Source organism: Protopterus annectens, chromosome 2.part1 (assembly GCF_019279795.1).
Source record: "Protopterus annectens isolate FY-2018-M chromosome 2.part1, PAN1.0, whole genome shotgun sequence".
NCBI lineage: Eukaryota > Metazoa > Chordata > Ceratodontiformes > Protopteridae > Protopterus > Protopterus annectens.
The window spans coordinates 1982400169-1982417905 of record NC_056729.1 but is presented as its reverse complement, the minus strand read 5'-3'; positions in this window follow the sequence as shown (position 1 = coordinate 1982417905).

The window sequence follows — 17737 nt, the reverse complement described above, 5'->3', positions numbered from 1 at the left end:
CAGGAGGATATGGAAAGAAAGTGGAAGAAGACCACAGCGCCCTTATACAAAGACATTATGTAAGAAAAGCAAGTAATTTCTTTCTTAAATTATATCATTGTATAATAGCAATAACCAACTCCTGGGTGTGATTTATTGAAGATTTACCCATGGTTGCCTTTGCTGAATAACTTGGGCTTCGCCCTTGTGATTAAACCACACCAATCATAGATAAATCTTCAGTATACTACACCCAGTCTCTGGTTATTGCTATATTTATATTGTGCATAGATTTGTGTGTGTGTGTGTGTGTGTGTGTGTGTGTGTGTGTGTGTGTGTGTGTGTGTGTGTGTGTGTCTGTCTGTGTGTGACAGTGTGTGCACATACGTACCTAGATTTATATTTTGCACAGAAAAGGCATGTGTGTATGTGTGTGTGTGTTTGTGTGTGGCTGTGTGTGTTTATAGGCATACACGTGCTTACATGTATGTGCACCATCGCCTTTGATATCAGAACATCAAAAGGCTGTGAGATCTAATGATGGTGTTGTGATTCAGTATGGCTGAAGTAGGGGTTGGGGGGTTGGCATGATGGTTAAGGTGTTTACCTCACACAGACAGGGTACAGGGCTTGATTCTCATCTATTTTTTTCAATGTCTAGTTATTGACTAGGCATGCAAGTCTCTGTACTGATTATCTAGTATTAGTAGCTGAGGTAGATGTTAAACATCTTGTGACAATTATTTTATTTTATTGCCTGTTATTAACTTATGTACACTTTTTTGACTAGGTTATTTATACTAGGTCAGTAACCTCTTTATTAACTTATGTACACTTTCTTGACTAGGTTATTTATACTAGGTCAGTAGCCTCTTTATTAACTTATGTACACTTTCTTGACTAGGTTATTTATACTAGGTCAGTAGCCTCTTTTCAAGGGAGACCCTACATGGTACTCATACTTACTAGTGGAACCTTGGCCGGGGTACTGAGGACATTCCTTTACTCTTTCTGATAAATGCTAAGGGATATTATACATTAACCTGAGCTACTAACAGCTGAAGCAGATGGGACCTTGGTTAAATATCTCATCCAAAGGGCAGCATACTCAGTAGTACATTCCCCATCCATGCTGCACTGCAATGGCAGCGTTGGAAAATTTATTCAGGCACATGGTGTGGGAACAGAACCTACAGAGATGTGTTTACTGATATACAGCAGTCTCATACCACTAAACTTCTAAGTGCAAGAAGTCTGGTCAAAGCCAAATATAATGGGGTGGATAAAGACCTAAATCAGGGACACATTTTAAATATTGCTTTTATAAACTTAGCAAGTAGCTAGAATAATAGGTTTTGCATTAGCATACATTTTCAGAAGGATAATAAGTCTGAAACTCAATTGCCTGTCACTATTTAGTGAATTTAACCCTCAATGACGCGAAAGAAAACTACAATTTTTATGAGGAAAAAAATCAAAAATATGAAGTGAAAATCTGGACATTCTGCAAAAATCTGGATGGTTGAGAGCATGGTAGCAGTGTGCATAAAAATGAATACAACAAATCTTTAAACAAAAAAGAAGCAAAACATTTTCCTAATCATTATGCAATAGAAAGGAAACACTCTAAGAAAAAATCAAATGACACAATTTCTTATAACTTTCTGTATGTCTGTTGCAAAGAAATCCCCATCTAATTACTTTTCCGTAGACTTCATGGAGTATTTTCACACAGTAGTTTCTTCCCTTCAGTACTATGCAATTCTATTTTTGATTACCTTTAATAACAAAACATCTTCTGGTAAAGTCTGCTAGTAAAATATTGTTTTGCAATATAAGCAGACGTCAGTCTCAAATTTCAAGCTAGCCATTTACTAACAATAAAAATCTCTCTCCATGTTTTCCTGGTTTATTCCCTATTCATACCCTTTCCATAAAACCACAGCTTCTTAACTTGCACCCTTTGACCACTACAGTTCCTTTGCGTAACAGGTCTGAAAATGTAAATGTCATTCTTATTCCACCTGATTTACAGTTTTCCCTCATACATGTCTTTTCATCTATTTTATATCATTTTACCATTCACAACAGTCTTCCTAAACATAACATAACATAGAGGATTATGAGTGGGTCACCAATCACAGCCTACGTACTATGCATTCCCAATATGGATGCCAAGAAATCAACCTTGTGAGTGAAGCTGCAGAGGTGAATCTTGACATCCATGTTAAGAAAACATAATTAACGGTTATGATTGGAGATCCGATCACAATTGTTTGTAGTGCATGGAGCTTTAACTGCTCCATATACTACTAATTACCAAAAAAAAAAATGCTTTCAAAGACAGTAAAGCTGTAAGCAACCACTGTCAGAAAGGCAGTCCCTCATATTTGCACTCACCTTGCCTCTCAAATATCCATATTTTTGCTTCATATGTTTGGTCTGTTCCACACAAAATATTTAGGTTTTCTAAGTTTACAACTGGAAGTCAGAGCACATTACTGGTATGGACAACAGGCAGAAACAAATCTGTTTTTTTTTATAATTCTGTCACTGTCATTTGCTGGCCAGTACTGCCAGATTTGACTGCCTAGCATGAGGCCTGACCTTAATGGTTAAGCAGAATATGCTTAACATTTGAAATTGTGCCTCGCTCATACTAGTGCTTAACTGATTTGTCTTTTTCTGAATTTTGGAGCATAATCAGCATGCTCAATGCATGACAATTAATTTATGCTTCCTCATAAACAAAGAAATTCTCTTCTCATTTAAGCCTATCGGAATGCATATTTTTGGTTCCTCCTCTTTGACCATATCTTTCTATATAGATGGCATACCACTAAAAAATGAAAATGTATTCAGGGACATATGTATCTGGATTGATAGCTCCCTCTTTTTTGACCATCATGTAACAATTTTTGTTGGGGAATACTTTCATTTGGTACAGATAATTGCCAAAGAAATATCATCAAGATCTAAACAGATAATCAGTTCTTTATACTCAGTCCAGTTATTGAGTAAAATGCCCACTTCAGGTTAGATATCACAAAACAAATAATTAGAAAAGCTCTAAAGGCTCTTAACCAATAAGATCACAGGCCTAAAGTGCCTGAGCTACTAAGAGAGGCTGGCAGTTCTATCCTTTTATTCAGTGTCTTATAAGCTTTTGAGGAGAGATCACTGTCTTGCTTACTGCTCCATTAGTGACCTGAATATCCTATACCTCCCATTTCTCCACAAGTCCAATATCTCCACCTGTACTAGAACCACAGAACTGAATCTTCTCCAATAGGTAAATAAAAGAAGGTGGAAGGACAGATTTACAACCCATCCCCTCCCAAACTTCTGGAATGAACGTCCCCTGCATGTTAAGCAGGGAGCTCACTATCTTTCTTTTAGTATATACTAGATGACTGGATAGGTATCCACAAATTTACTCTGGATTTGACTGGTATGGTCCTCCTGGAGAAAGGAAGTGTGGCCTGAAGGCTAGCCTAGCAAGGTGTGACTGGTCATAGGACTCACTAGCCTTGGAATATCTATGAATCTATGAGCACAGCATGTTACATAAATGAATTGCCTTAAACATCTTATTTAATTTTCTTCTACTGAAATTCCCATTCTCTGTTAGTTTTCCATAAAACTCCCTGCTCCATACTTTTACTTGTTTTTCTTTTTTACCAGCCATAATTTTGCCATCTTTGTACATTTGATAGTAACAGAGCATTTTGAAGATCATATCACTGCACAGAGAAAAAGTACAGAGATTGAAAGCCAAGTCACAATAAAATGTACTGGCTTATAAAGTATTGTTTAAGAACTGGATGAATGCAACCACTGTAAAAGTTACTTAGTGCTGAGCAGTTTGTAATGTACAGGTTTCTAATGATACGTATGAACATCTGTTGGAGCTGTGAGGCAGTAACTTCATTTTCTAAAAGGATTAGTCCATGCCCACTGAGAGCTAGAGTACAAACTCAAAAGAGCTTCATTGGAGGGAATGAATTAAAGTCCACTTCTGCTTTACTTTATTAGTTGACTGTACCCCATTGATAAGGCTCAACAATCTTAGTATCATGACCTGGGGAACTGGAAGCACCATTGAATCCCATTCATAAATTAACTAGCAAGAATACAATATCACTGTTACTAGCTGTGTAGTTGCTGATGAATCCATATTTGTCAGAAGTTCTGCATGCTTGTTTTTAGAATCCATAGGAGAAGCCTTATCTTCAAGCATCAAATCTAATGTCCACTTATCCTTTCCCTATACAAAATTATAACTGCAGGTATATCCTATTCACTTTCACAGACATACATGCCTCAATTTTTTCATGATTTAACTGCAGTTACTACTTGTTCCTTCCAGAAATCCACAGAATTCAGCTCCAATTTCTCATTAATATGCCGTCTGTCCCCCTATTATTTAATTAAATGTGATTATTTATTCCACTGTTATTACAGCACACTCTTGGTCAGGTAAGGTGTGTTGAAAGGATGCAGGAAAAATCAAAATTGAAAAGAAAGTCTGATTTTCTCCTTAGTTATGATTTTTGTTCAGTCTCATCATTGGATAAAAATATGAAACTTTTAAAATGCAGCTCAGAACATGTAAAAACCCATACCTCCTGGGGAACTATAAACCTGCAGCCCACAGCACTTAATTCAGTTATTTCCTCCACAGTTATTACAGTAAAGTCTTGACAATTTAGGGTGCATGGAAAGGATGCAGTAAAGAGCTGCTGAGAAAGACAATGTGAGAAAAGATAGAAAAAAAAAGGAATTTGGATACTGTGAGGGTACCTGGTTGGGGTACTGAAATATGTCCATAGGAGGAGCAGTGGTCAGTGGGAAGAGGGGTCTTCACCTGAAAGCCATAATAATGAGAGAACAACAGAAGTTAGTAATTTTCTTCACAGACAGTCCAAGCAATTATAAACAATTTATCTGTGTGTGTCTCAGATGACCAGGTCTTAAAAAAAAAAAAAAAAAAAAAAAAAAAAAAAAATATATATATATATATATATATATATATATATATATATACATACATGCGTACATATAAACCTGCATACATACATACATACATATATAAGAATAAATAAATAAATTAATTAAATAAATAAAGCCAACAGTATTGGAGGCTAGAGATAGCTAAACAAAACAAAGGCCCAAAATCAAGGGCACATTTTAAATAATGTTTTGTCTTATATTCTTAGAGAGTTGGTAGAACATTAAGTCTGCCTTCATTTACTTAATACAACCCTTAATGATTTACCAAAATACACACATTTTATGTGAAACGAATAAAAAATATGGGACAGACTTGGGGACAGAATGCAAATCAGGATTAGTTGGGAGGTATTCCATTTATTCTGCATATCCAGTTGCCTGCCTGCATTAAAAAAATAAGCAACCAAAAACCTACCACATGCTCTCATACATCTACACTGACTCTTAAATTCCCTTTTGCTATGGAATACTTGTAGACTTCCTACTCCTTGCTGTTCCACAAATCAAACAGCCCATGATAGCAAAGAGTGGAAAGTTCAAAAAATTGATTATACAGGTGCACTACACCTCTTCCCAAGGGCACTGTATCATTGAATAACGGTGTCTTTCTGCCCTTTCTTTCTTTATTTGCTTTTTTTTAAGCAAATAAATGCAAAAATGCTGCTGCATTTCTTTGTTTAAAAATAAATAAATAAAAAGGATAGGATGATGCAATAGGTGGCCCTCTAGCTCATCTATGCAAAGGTTGTCTATGATTACAGCTTTCTCTGATGTATATCAACTTTGGTTTCTTTAACCTAGAGAGGGATTGCAGAGTACCTTTCCTTACATTTTGGTGTGTGGGTATCAGCTAGATGCAGTACAATGGTCAGATGGCCATCACCAGATCCAGCTATATTCATAAGAAACATAACACCATGCAACATGTGACTTAAAGCAACCCACGTAACAATAATATCTCTCTGAAAATGAGCACATAATGAATGGATTATTCAAAGAATTTGTATCACTGAGAAAAGGGATTTCAATGCTTTTAATACTGGGATTTCTGCTTCATGGAAACATGTTCAGGGCAACAGACAATATTTATTTATCATTTTATATATGTCCACTAATAGAGAGACTAAAGTGGTGACTTGGGCGAAAGTGTTTTACCCAGCTTGCACTGATCAAGAGAGATTGAATCACTACATGGTGATAAGTATAGCCAGAACCTGTGTGTTACATTTGTAGGAAGCACATAACCTGTCCAGTACTGTGGAAGACCCATTCCAGTGGAGGTCAAGACCTGTATAGCTCTGTGCATATTAAAAAATGAAACATTCCAGAAGCCTTTGGTGGGATACATTGGATATGTCAAAGGAAATTGTCTGCAAAGTACTACATGCAATAACAGATGACTTGCTCCTGCTCACTACTGCATACCCATGAAATATCATGTTACTACTAATTCCAGAGGAAATATATGACACATTGATAGCTTCTAGGCAACATAAGGCCTCTCAAACAGTATTATGTGACATTTACTTCACCTATATAGCAATCAGGACAGCTGAAGTCAGATAATGGAATTGTGTTCAAGGAACTGGAGGTGTAGTAATTAATCAAATGCTAGGTAATCTCCAGCCTATATGGCTGAAATACAAATTTATGCATGTCCCACCAGACAATGTGCACTATTCTCACACTTTGCATATGATTCATCAGTGTCTGTCATCCATCCAGAGAAAAATCCTATATCCATGGTGAGTGCATACATTTCATGCAGGAAGATGATGTACAAGAAAATTAAGATAGCATATCAAATATATGTTGTGATCCCACTTCCTTTTACACAGGTGCCACATGTTGCAGTCCCACTTCCTTTTACACAGATGCCACATGTTGCAGTCCATTTCCTTTTACACAGATGCCACATGCTGCAGTCCCATTTCCTTTTACACAGATGCCACATATCCCCTAAGCCTGTGGTTGATGATCAGTATGATAGTCACAGTAGCCAAACAACAGTTTAAAGGAATTTCAGTAGCTTAAATGATATACCAGGAGTATATATAGTGTTGCTGGTGCACCAAAAGGTGGTGTGTTGTGAGAGTTATGTTTAAACTCTTAATTTTATACTCTATTTATGTTTTATTTTCTTTATTTAGTGTACATTTTTAGATTCTAGTGACTTTTGCCTGTAATACAATTTATATTAGTTAACTGCAGTGCATATTTAATTTTACAATTTATTTTATTTTAGTCGTTTTTATTTTAATAATATTACATTTCATTTGTATGGGGTTGATTTGGATGTGATTATTTTTGGAGGCTTGTGCTTATGTGTGTTCATCGTTCAACATTTACTTTTTCATTTTAGTGTGTATTGGGTCTGTGTGTTTGTGTGCTCATTGTCCAAAATTTCCTTTTTTTTATTTTAGTGTGAATTGGGTTGAGTTTTTTAACTGGCAATTTGAGTAGTCCAGTGGGAAATGCTTGATGACAAGGTTAAGGTATGACAAAATATCTATATTTCAAGTAAACATTTCTGTCACATTTTTTTGTCATCCATTGGCATGATGGATGAATTACTGAACAAATACTTTTGTAGAGTTTACAAGGTAGAGTCAGCCCATATATCACAATCACCTCATCTTCATAGGTTACTTCGTAACTCTAGGAGGGCAAAGTAAATTAGATTCAGGATGAATTTGTGTGCGCCCATCCAATGATTAAGGTTTCCTTAAAGGAAGCAAGGTAATACCATGATTTGTATGCAATAAAAAATTATTCTAGAGCTGGGGGAAGCAATGAGAAAAAAAATGTCCTTCCAGTGTGCGTGTCTTCTTTATTTGCTTTTTTCAACACTTTTATTGAATTATCACTTGTGACACAGGCAAATTTAGATTTATACAAAACTAATCAAATTTTATTAAATTAACATTAACAAACATTATACTTCACATATATTGCTATGTCATATAATCCAAGCAACATTAAATAAATTATTCAGTTCCTACCTCTTTTTTAAAACAAGAAACATCTTTATTAAACCATCACTTATGACATAAGCAATCGTACATTTATATAAATGAAAATAAACCACGCCGAAACAATCCTAGTTGCAAGCATTTTACATCACAAACCATACTGACACACTCCCAGTCGCAAACATTATACATCACTTATCATCTACCCAATAAATTTTGGTCAGACATTACACAACTCATTTAAGTCCTGCCTTCTTTTAAACCTCATCCTTCCCCTGTATGTATTGTTCCCACAATTCCCATTTTTTTCTGATGTAATTTGCTCCTACCCTTTTCTAAAGATCTCAATTCCAGTTGTTTTATCTCTGTTACTATATTCACTACTTATAATATAGTTGGTTTAGATTTTGATTTCCATTTTCTAGTAATTGCTTTTTTGGCAGCCACCATAAATAAACACAATGTCTAGGCAATTCTGATTTTGTATCATAGCGCAGAAAAATAATCTCTATCATCACACCAATCCACCCACCAAGCATCTCTAACAGTGCATCTCACAGGGAATCCTTAAAGTCTGCCAACCCTCCACACTCCCAGAAAATATGTTCCCTAATGCCTCTTTCTTCCCTGTCACATCTCCAACATTTACTGTCTACCTGAGGAAAAATTATCTGGAGTCTACTTGGGGTATAAAAATATCTATGTAAACATTTCCAAGTAAAAATCCTAAATTTTCTAGATTCTGTTGCATATTTGGGAGGCATACATATCCTCCCATTGTGTCTTATCCAGTCTCTCTTCCTAATCTTTTCCAACCTCCTCTGATTGAGTCTTATAGTTATCTTGTAATATTTTATATGCTCTACTAATTATTCCTTTTTTAATGGCAGCTTCTGTTCTAAATTATACTAAAAACATATGCTGGTCTTTTGTTTAGGACCCCCTATTTCTTCCTCTTTGCCTATACTCTGATATCAATCCTTGATAGGGAAGGAAATCTCTAAACTATAGTCCAAAAAATTATTGGCCTCGTCCCATTTCATTACCTTTCTCTCTCTAGTTATTTGTTCCCAGTACATTGGTTCCTTTGCCAGTTTTCTCTAATAAATTCCAGCCCCCTCTTGCCTGTTGTCTATATCCCTAATTGTAGCCATCCCTATCAGCAGACTCTCCTTTCTCCATTCCTGTGTTGGTTTAGTTCTTAGAATACATTCTACTTCTTTATGTGCCTTCTTGATTTGTTGATGAAAATTCAAGTCCTTAATTGGATTGTTTCTTTGGTCATTTGTTATATAGAGGTGTAAGAGATCAAATAGTGTTCTGAACAGAACACTTGACATAAATCACCTTGCAGAAATCTGTAAGAGACAGAGGACAGGGATAGAGCATCAAGCATGTCTTGTTAGCTGAGGATCTTTAGTCTGATGAGCTTTTAGTATGGAACCTCTGGGGTCCTTCTAGTTGTGTTATGTGTTTAGGTAAATGCATACTAGATGGGACATCATGCTCTATAACTGGTTAAGTAAGGACAGAATATAGAGAAAAGATACCTTCTTTTGATTTGGATGAGATATCTTTGTTATTAGTTGGGCTTGCTAGAATTCATTATTGGCCCTACTGTTGCTACATGGTGAACAAAGGATTAAGAGTTCTTTGCAAATATGCTGAGATATCTGTCAACCTTATTTGTCTGGAGTGGGGTGCTGTCTATATTGTAAGCTGCTGTTTACCAAATGTGGCAATGTTACACCTCTTTGCATTTAATGTATGCCTCTTTCTAATACACATTTGATTTGTATGACTTAAATGTTGCTGCAGGAGCATGGTAGCAGATGCTGGGTGATGAAAACGCCACCTGCTTTCAGCTATTCATGGATATAGTTAGCCATATGTTTGGGTTGGTGTTATGGAGATCTGAGAAGCAGATTTTGAATAGAAGGGGTCCCAACAGAAAACACTGATGAAAAACACTAGCCACATTTTTGCTTTCTGAGGTGTCACCCTCTACTTTAACAACATGAATTATCTCTCTATCAGACAGTTTGCTTCCATATTACAACATAAGAGTATTAATTTAGGATAGAGTCAAAGACCTTGGCCAGATCCAGTGATAAAGCATGAACTGCAAGGCTGCTATCTACAGCTTCAGTCAGATGTGATCTTCCTCTGTAAAAAAAAAAAACATATAGTTGTGGGTCTAGAACAATAAGACTTGAAATCAGATATAATATGTTTCATGGCTTTGCAAATTAGATGATAATCTGATGGATCAGTAGTTTTTGGCATCTGCAGGGGGCTGGTCTACTTTACGAATAACCAAAATTAGAGCCATTTTCTATAACTCAGGAACACACCCTGTGGCTGTATCTAAGTTGAACAGGTTTAGGAAGGGCTCAGATAGAATGCATTTAGGGCTATTAATTAAGCAATCAGTTTATGGCTGGGGCCCAGAGAAGTGGTATTTTTAGCTCTAGAGATTACAGTTAAGACATAATTATCATCTGCTTTGGTGGTGTATAGAGATAATTCACAGAATATGACCCTGATGACCTGGGTTCATTTAGCATCTCGGGGGACTGACTGAGTGGCAGAGAGGGATGGGCATTTCCATTCTGGGGGTGGGAGGTACATAGGCATCTGTTGACAATGATCCCTAGTAGAGGCTGGGGACATTGCCAGAGGATGCTTGGTCAAAATGGGTAACAGTGGACCTGGCTGAGCTGCTACAGAGGTGGGGATATATGTTGCATCCCCACATGGCACGCCTACCCAGAACCAAACCACAAGTCACAAAGGGGATGCAGGAGAAACAGAGTAGGCCTACAGGGTAGCCTAGGTAAGACTCCCCAGAATGGAAGCTCAGATGCTGACCCCATTGCCTTTAGTCTGTGAATGGCCACAACAATTATCAAAGTAATTCAAGGGTGGCATGGAGTAGCTGGAAGACCTGGTGGGGACAGAGCATAAGGGCCAAGCCAGTAACAATGATGTGCAAGAAGAGAGAAAAAAATATTTTCCAGGGAAGAAGTGATTTAGGAATATGTCTAACTATAAACTATGAAACACAAGCGTGGGTAAAGGCAGGCTTAAAAAAATAATGACACCAAGAATACAATCCACATAGAACTGCCCCCATGGCTATGTAGTTGATACACACAGCAAATGCAATGTGTCCCAGAGTATAATATGAATAAGAAAATAGCAATACCAATGAGAAAATCCAAAGCCTTTATTTGAATAAACAGTTAATATAGTGACTGTTTCTGGTGTGAAGTTGGAACTAAGTTTATCTGCAAATATATTAGCAATGTCTTTAAGGTTGGAGTGGGTAATATCACTATGAATTAATTCAGAGCAGTGCTGAGTATTATTTCTTAATCATCTGACGTTGTTAAAGAAGGATTTCTGATTATCTGTGTATATGGTTGCTAATTTTAATTTGTGTTCCACTATGATATTCCTTATGGTAAGTTTTACATGTTTGCTGCTCTTTTTGATAGAAAATTTAATGTGGGTAGATTTTGATTTATTGTAGGTCATAATTAGTTTTGCATTTTATTATAGCAATTAGACAGTTCTGTTAAGGACATGTCTAGCCAGTGGTAGGATAAACAAACTCAGTAGTATGCAAATCTGACACTGCTCAGTTATGTCTGTGATCTGTATGAAAATATATAAAACAAATATCTGACAAAGAAAGAGAACAGCTGAGAAAGAAGACTGTGCTACCTATAGCCTGTGCAATATAGATCTGTGAGTTTGGCTCTGTAGCTTTGTCTCTGCCTGGAAATGCAAACAGTTTACCATAAGATTAGTAATAATTTTACATAAGGAATTACTTGAACAAAATGTAGCTGAAATCCAATGTTTATCCTTTTATGTAATCTACTTGTTTAAATTGATTATTTTTTGTTTCCTTGGGAAATTTCAAACTGGTCCATATTGTATTCATTGCTTGCCACATTTTCTGTACCACTTCACAAATCCAACACATATGACTGTTGCCTGCTTTTCCCCCCAATACAACATTTTGGGCTTTCCCATTGGCCCTGAACTCTTAATACTCATGGAGTACTATACAACCTATGCAAAAGCCTTATATGCTGATCTCTCACTGGCCCTGAGAATTTCAAAAAATGTTACCATCTTCTATGCTTCTAACCACAATTCTTCCCTCTCCCAAACTCTACTTCCTTTTATCTACAGCTCCCTGAATTTACAAAACCACATCAGTTCCTGTATTTTCATTCTAATCTGTCAAAGCACAGCTACATACTTGCTGCTGTCTGTTATTCAGTAGATTGTTAATTCTATTCTCTTTTGCTCTTAATCTCACCACCACTTTCATAAACTTCCTCATTCTGTCTACCCTGTCTCCTATTATTGTCCTCTTTGACCTTCTATTTAACCATATCACTTTCTAAAGCTCTTAACATTTTGGGTTACATTCATTGCTACAGCATACCTCTTCATCTCAAGCATACTCCACTCTCCACTCTCCTACTGCTTTCTGTGTCCTCAGTATTTCCTTACCCTACCCTAGTTCTCCATCCTTTCCATACAAATCTATCACATAACCTTTAAATTTTACCTAATCAAATTGCCATTGGTTTAATAACCAGAACCCTTACACTGAAATATACATTCTACTATATATCCACAACTCCTTTTATCACTTCCTTTAATGCCTCCCATTTTTTATCCTGATCACAGCCACTGTTGGATATACGTTTACTCCAAAATATTTGACCCTTTTGACCATGGCATTTCTACTGAATTTGTCCACTCTCGTTTTCCTATACCTAATGATTTGTTAGGATGATATACTAAGCCTGATTCCTTTCCAATCAGCTCAAAAATCTTTAACACCTGAGGTAGCACCTGTTCTACATTTCCAATAACAGCATACTATCATCAGTGAATAAATTCATATTATGAGTCTTGTTCTCCATTCCCCAGCTTTCTATCAGTTGATTTATTTTCTGCACCAGTTCTATATAACCAAGATAAAAATTTCTAGGGACTGCAGACATCCCTGTCTTTTTCCTCTGCCTAATCTTAGCTTATGTGACAAACCTGGTTTACCTGAATTTGAACATTTGGCTTTTTATATAATGCCATACTTTGTGTAACGCTTCCTTCTCACACCACCTGCTATAGGATATTCATAATAAAAGTCACAACTTATTACATTAAAAGCTTCTTGTATGTCAATAAGTACCATTGCTGACTCTTTTACCTTTTCCCTTTTACATCAACTCATAAAACTTAACAACAGTCTCAGATGATGCATAGGTGGTCTAGCATTCACTAAACCCACTTTTGCTAATGAGTAACCTTAGTACTACAAGGTTCTTAGATAAGAAGCATATCCTTCTGGTTGTGGACCCTGCTACTAGGTACTCTGAGATGATGGTTTTATCCACTGTTGAGAAAAACACAGTGTCAAATACTCTGTTAAAAATTCAACAGGGTAGTGTTCCACAGAAAAATACTGTCAGAGTTCTTAATTTCATGTCAGACCTGCTGGCTTGTTTGTGGGTGCACTGTGGGATAAAGCATTTAAAGACTAGCCCATAACATCCACGGACAAATGTTCTATTGAAGAGGTTTAACTCTACACTAAAGATCATGATGAAAGCATTCAGAGATCAGTTCCAGTGGAAGTGTTTTAGGTACCTTCCCTATCTCCTCTTTCCATACATAGATGTACCATTGGAACCCACAGGATTTTTACCCTTTGAGTTGATGGGTGATTAAAGGATGAGAAAACCCCTTGATTAAAGCATAATGGTTGGGAAGGTGAATGTCATTCACACAGAGAAGCCATAGTGCTACGTCTCTAATGAACCTAATTTCTCTATCTCTAGGTGAAATAAAATACACAGTGTTAAAAAAAAAAACAGAGACGAAAGTGGCTTTGATACAGTATGTTACTATCTGTACCATTGCTGAAACAAGGTTAAAAATTCAAAATGCATATCACAAGGTATAACTCCAATCATTGGTGTAGATCCAGTGGGATAGGTTGTAGTGCCTCAGCCTTTGAAAACGAATATGTAAAAGCTAGAAGCCAATAAATCAGCTTAGCACTATAAATTACTCATACTAATATCAATCTCACTGAATGTAATATCATAAGAATCAACTGTACATCATCTGTGTCCCATACAGAGCATGAAGATTTCCTAACTACATGCCATAATGCCAAAATTAATAAAAATACAAACCTTGTGAGAGTTTTTAACTACATAAACATTGTCTTGTTAAATCACTCAACTTCAATAAATAGAGAGAAATATTAATTTCCTTTGTTAAACAAACTGCTTCGAACAAACAGTATGAAATCCAGCTAGGGACTGCTGTATCTTTGATACTCTGCTGACAAACGTATGACCTCTTCATTTCCTTGCCATGATTTATACACTTTGTAGTTAACACTGATCACAATGTCATTACTTTAGCCTAAGAGTAAAATTAAACACATTTATAAACAATTCATCCTTCCTAGACTTTACTAATGGAAACTATGACACAATAAATTACATTGTTAAGAAACCAGACTGGGATACTGTCCTCAGTGACCTCAGCAAGGCTGCACAGCATGCCATGAGTGAGTTGCATGCAGCTATTAATGTCTACCTTAGTAAACACATGTCAATACAACACAAATATTGAAGCAGATTTAGTTAAAACAAACAATAAAAAAGGTTGATGGGATCACAAACTTAATAAAGTGTATCAAAAAAACAAAACAAAAAAAAAACAAAGCAATATCTGGCTTTCAGAATTTCTCCTAGTCAAAATAAACATGCCCAGATTAAATAAGTTGTAATTACTTAAGGTGACTTTTTCCCTTCCTCCCCACAGCTGGCCATCAGCTGTTAATAGCTACTCTCCTTGATCACCAGGTCTACCAGGCCCTTTTCAGTCTTCCCCAGGCTCTACTCAGTCATTGTCTGGGGCCGTTGAGGTGCAGCATCATACTGCTTATAAGGAGTATACCCTAACTTCTGCCCCATTGTGGCAACCTCACAGCTCTGCAAATGCTGCCCTCAGAAGGTTCATATACATTTCAATGCATGTTCAACTTCCCAGCTAAGCACTTGACTTCTTATACAGCTCTGAACCAGCCATGTTCATGTTCTGCTTATTGAAGTTAGGGATGGGTGAGCCAATATCAGCCATTAACTCCCATCTTCCCCTTGCAGTCTCTTCAGAAATTGTGCCACTAACTGAACACAATCATTTGGTGCACAGTAGGGGCTTTATTCCTTTGCACTACAGAGCTACCTAATTACTTAATTTTCTTATCAAATCTTTATGTTCTAATCTTGATCTCAACTCAATCTCAAAGGCTCAAAGTAATAATAAGATACTCTTTAATTAGATCTGAAAAATGAAAAAGAATTGTGACTGTAACATGCCATCAATAAGCAATGAGTTAATTACTCAGCCATAGGGCAAAGCAAATGGGATTGCAGAAAAATTTTGTATAAACTTCACAGTAAGTAAAGATTGTGTCAAGGTGTTATAGATACAAGAGAAGATATCCTTTGTATAACTATTTACATGATAACTGCTGCCACAAGTAACATTTAAATCTCAAGCTTAGAGGGATCAGACATTGTTTTTGTGGTTTTCTAAAGAGAACCAAGTTAAGCTTGACCAAACCTCTATTAATCATGTTAAACAACTTAAAGCATGTGGACATGTCCCTGATTTATGGTAAGTGTTTCCAATTCATGGGAAGGGGGCACATCACATTCAAATAATTTAAACCTATCACTGTTCTTTGTAAAATTAAGGAGAAAGTTATATCTGAGCTTATGCAAAATGACACAGGGGCCTATGTCTGCTCAGTAGGAGATTGTTAAAGGGATATCTTCTACATTTATTATGTCTCCAGGATCAGTCAAATGGCTTCCCTTCCTGTTCCCAAGTAACCCTTTCTTTCCCTCTTCAGGATCACAACCAGGCTGCCCAGCTATGGTAACAGCAATATGATCCATTCATTCCTTGGCCACAGAGCCTAATCCACCTATTGTTTCTAACTGGACATGGCAGTAAAGTCTAAGGGAGTAGACCAGTCTACTAAACCTGTGGATTATGCTAACATCTTCTTCTATGAGTGGATTATGTACTCCACATCTGCTGCCTTTCATGAGGCATGTACTACCACACATGGCAGTTCTCTTGACCAATACTCCTACATTCCTGCAGATGTTGTCAATGCAGAGAGCAAAATTTCTTCCCTCTCCACAGGAGGCAACTCTTTTCCAAGTTTTCTCACCTGGTCTCTCCAGCACCCCCTTTTGCTAACTCAGTACAGGTTATCTGGGGTGAATTCAATTCTTTATACCTCAGTGCCATGGAGCTGGGCTAGGGGAAGCACCCCTTTAGAATCTTGTGGCATTCTTTGTTTATGCAACAGCAGTGCTTGGTGAGGGGCTGACAGTGAATACTGAATATCTTGAGCTTGCTAAGGCATTAAGCACTGTGCCATCCCTCCTCTGGGGCAATAATCAAGGAGCCTCAATCCTCAGCACTGACACTGGTGAGGGACATTCACTTGGAACAAAATTAGATACACACAGTATTTCCAGATGCAGCTCTCTGCACCAAGCACAATTTCCCTTAAGAGCACACAGGGAGCACACTCCGGTCCTGAGGCTGCCCCCCCATCCAGGCCGGAAATAAGACTCTCCACTGACATAGCTATAGAGTTACATCCTTAGCCAGGTGTTCCAAATCAAGTCCTCCAACACTCTCTCTGTGAAATCAGTGCACTCGGTGTCCCTGTTCAAAGTAGCTGACACATACACTCTCTTTGAGCTTTGGTTTTCACACACATATACACACATATACACACATATACACACACACACACACACACACACACACACACACACACACACACACACACACACACACACACACACACACACACACACACACACCTGTGAAAGGCTGGCACAGCTTTACTAGCTCTACCACGTTTGTCTAGGCTATAAGGTAGATACATTGCCAAAAGAACACCCACAAAGCCAGCTACTCTAAGGCTCTTGCCAGGGTACCCAGTTATACTAAGTGAAAGTAATACTAATACCAATGGTAATGTTGACCAAATGACAAGGCTTTTAGGAGTATTTCTGTTCTGTCCAGCAGGACCCGCTGTTGGTACATTGTTAATGCAAGCAGCTTTACAAATGCATTTTTCAACACAGGCATCTTTACAAATCAGTTTGATGTACAACTGACATATACTTTTTACAAAACTCCAGTTAGCTATGCTGGGATATGTTACACACCCACTGCCCTACTCTTCCTGGCATAGCTGGCACTACATCACATCATCCCAAGCACTATGCAGTATAAAGGAATTATTGGAAAATTAATAACATTAAATGTCAATTCATATACAATTTAATGGATAAAACTCTTCTTAAACAAGAAGGCACAAGTCAAGGTAGAGGATGACCAATCGCTGTGCTGATAGGGTTTACCAGTGGTGCCTTACATGACTCTCAGCTAGGGCCCCTTCTTTCAAAACTATTTTTCACAGACATAAAAAGGGTAAGGACTATGAGTTACCAAATATGTTGATGACTGAAAACTAGGTAGCATAATTACTGAAATAAAAGATACTGATGTCTCTGAGAATGTCTGCACAAGCTGTATACCTAGCACACTAGTGAAGAGCTCACCTTTAATCTCAATACACGTATCATGAAGCATCATCAGACTTGGCAAATCAGTAAGCCAGGTAAGAT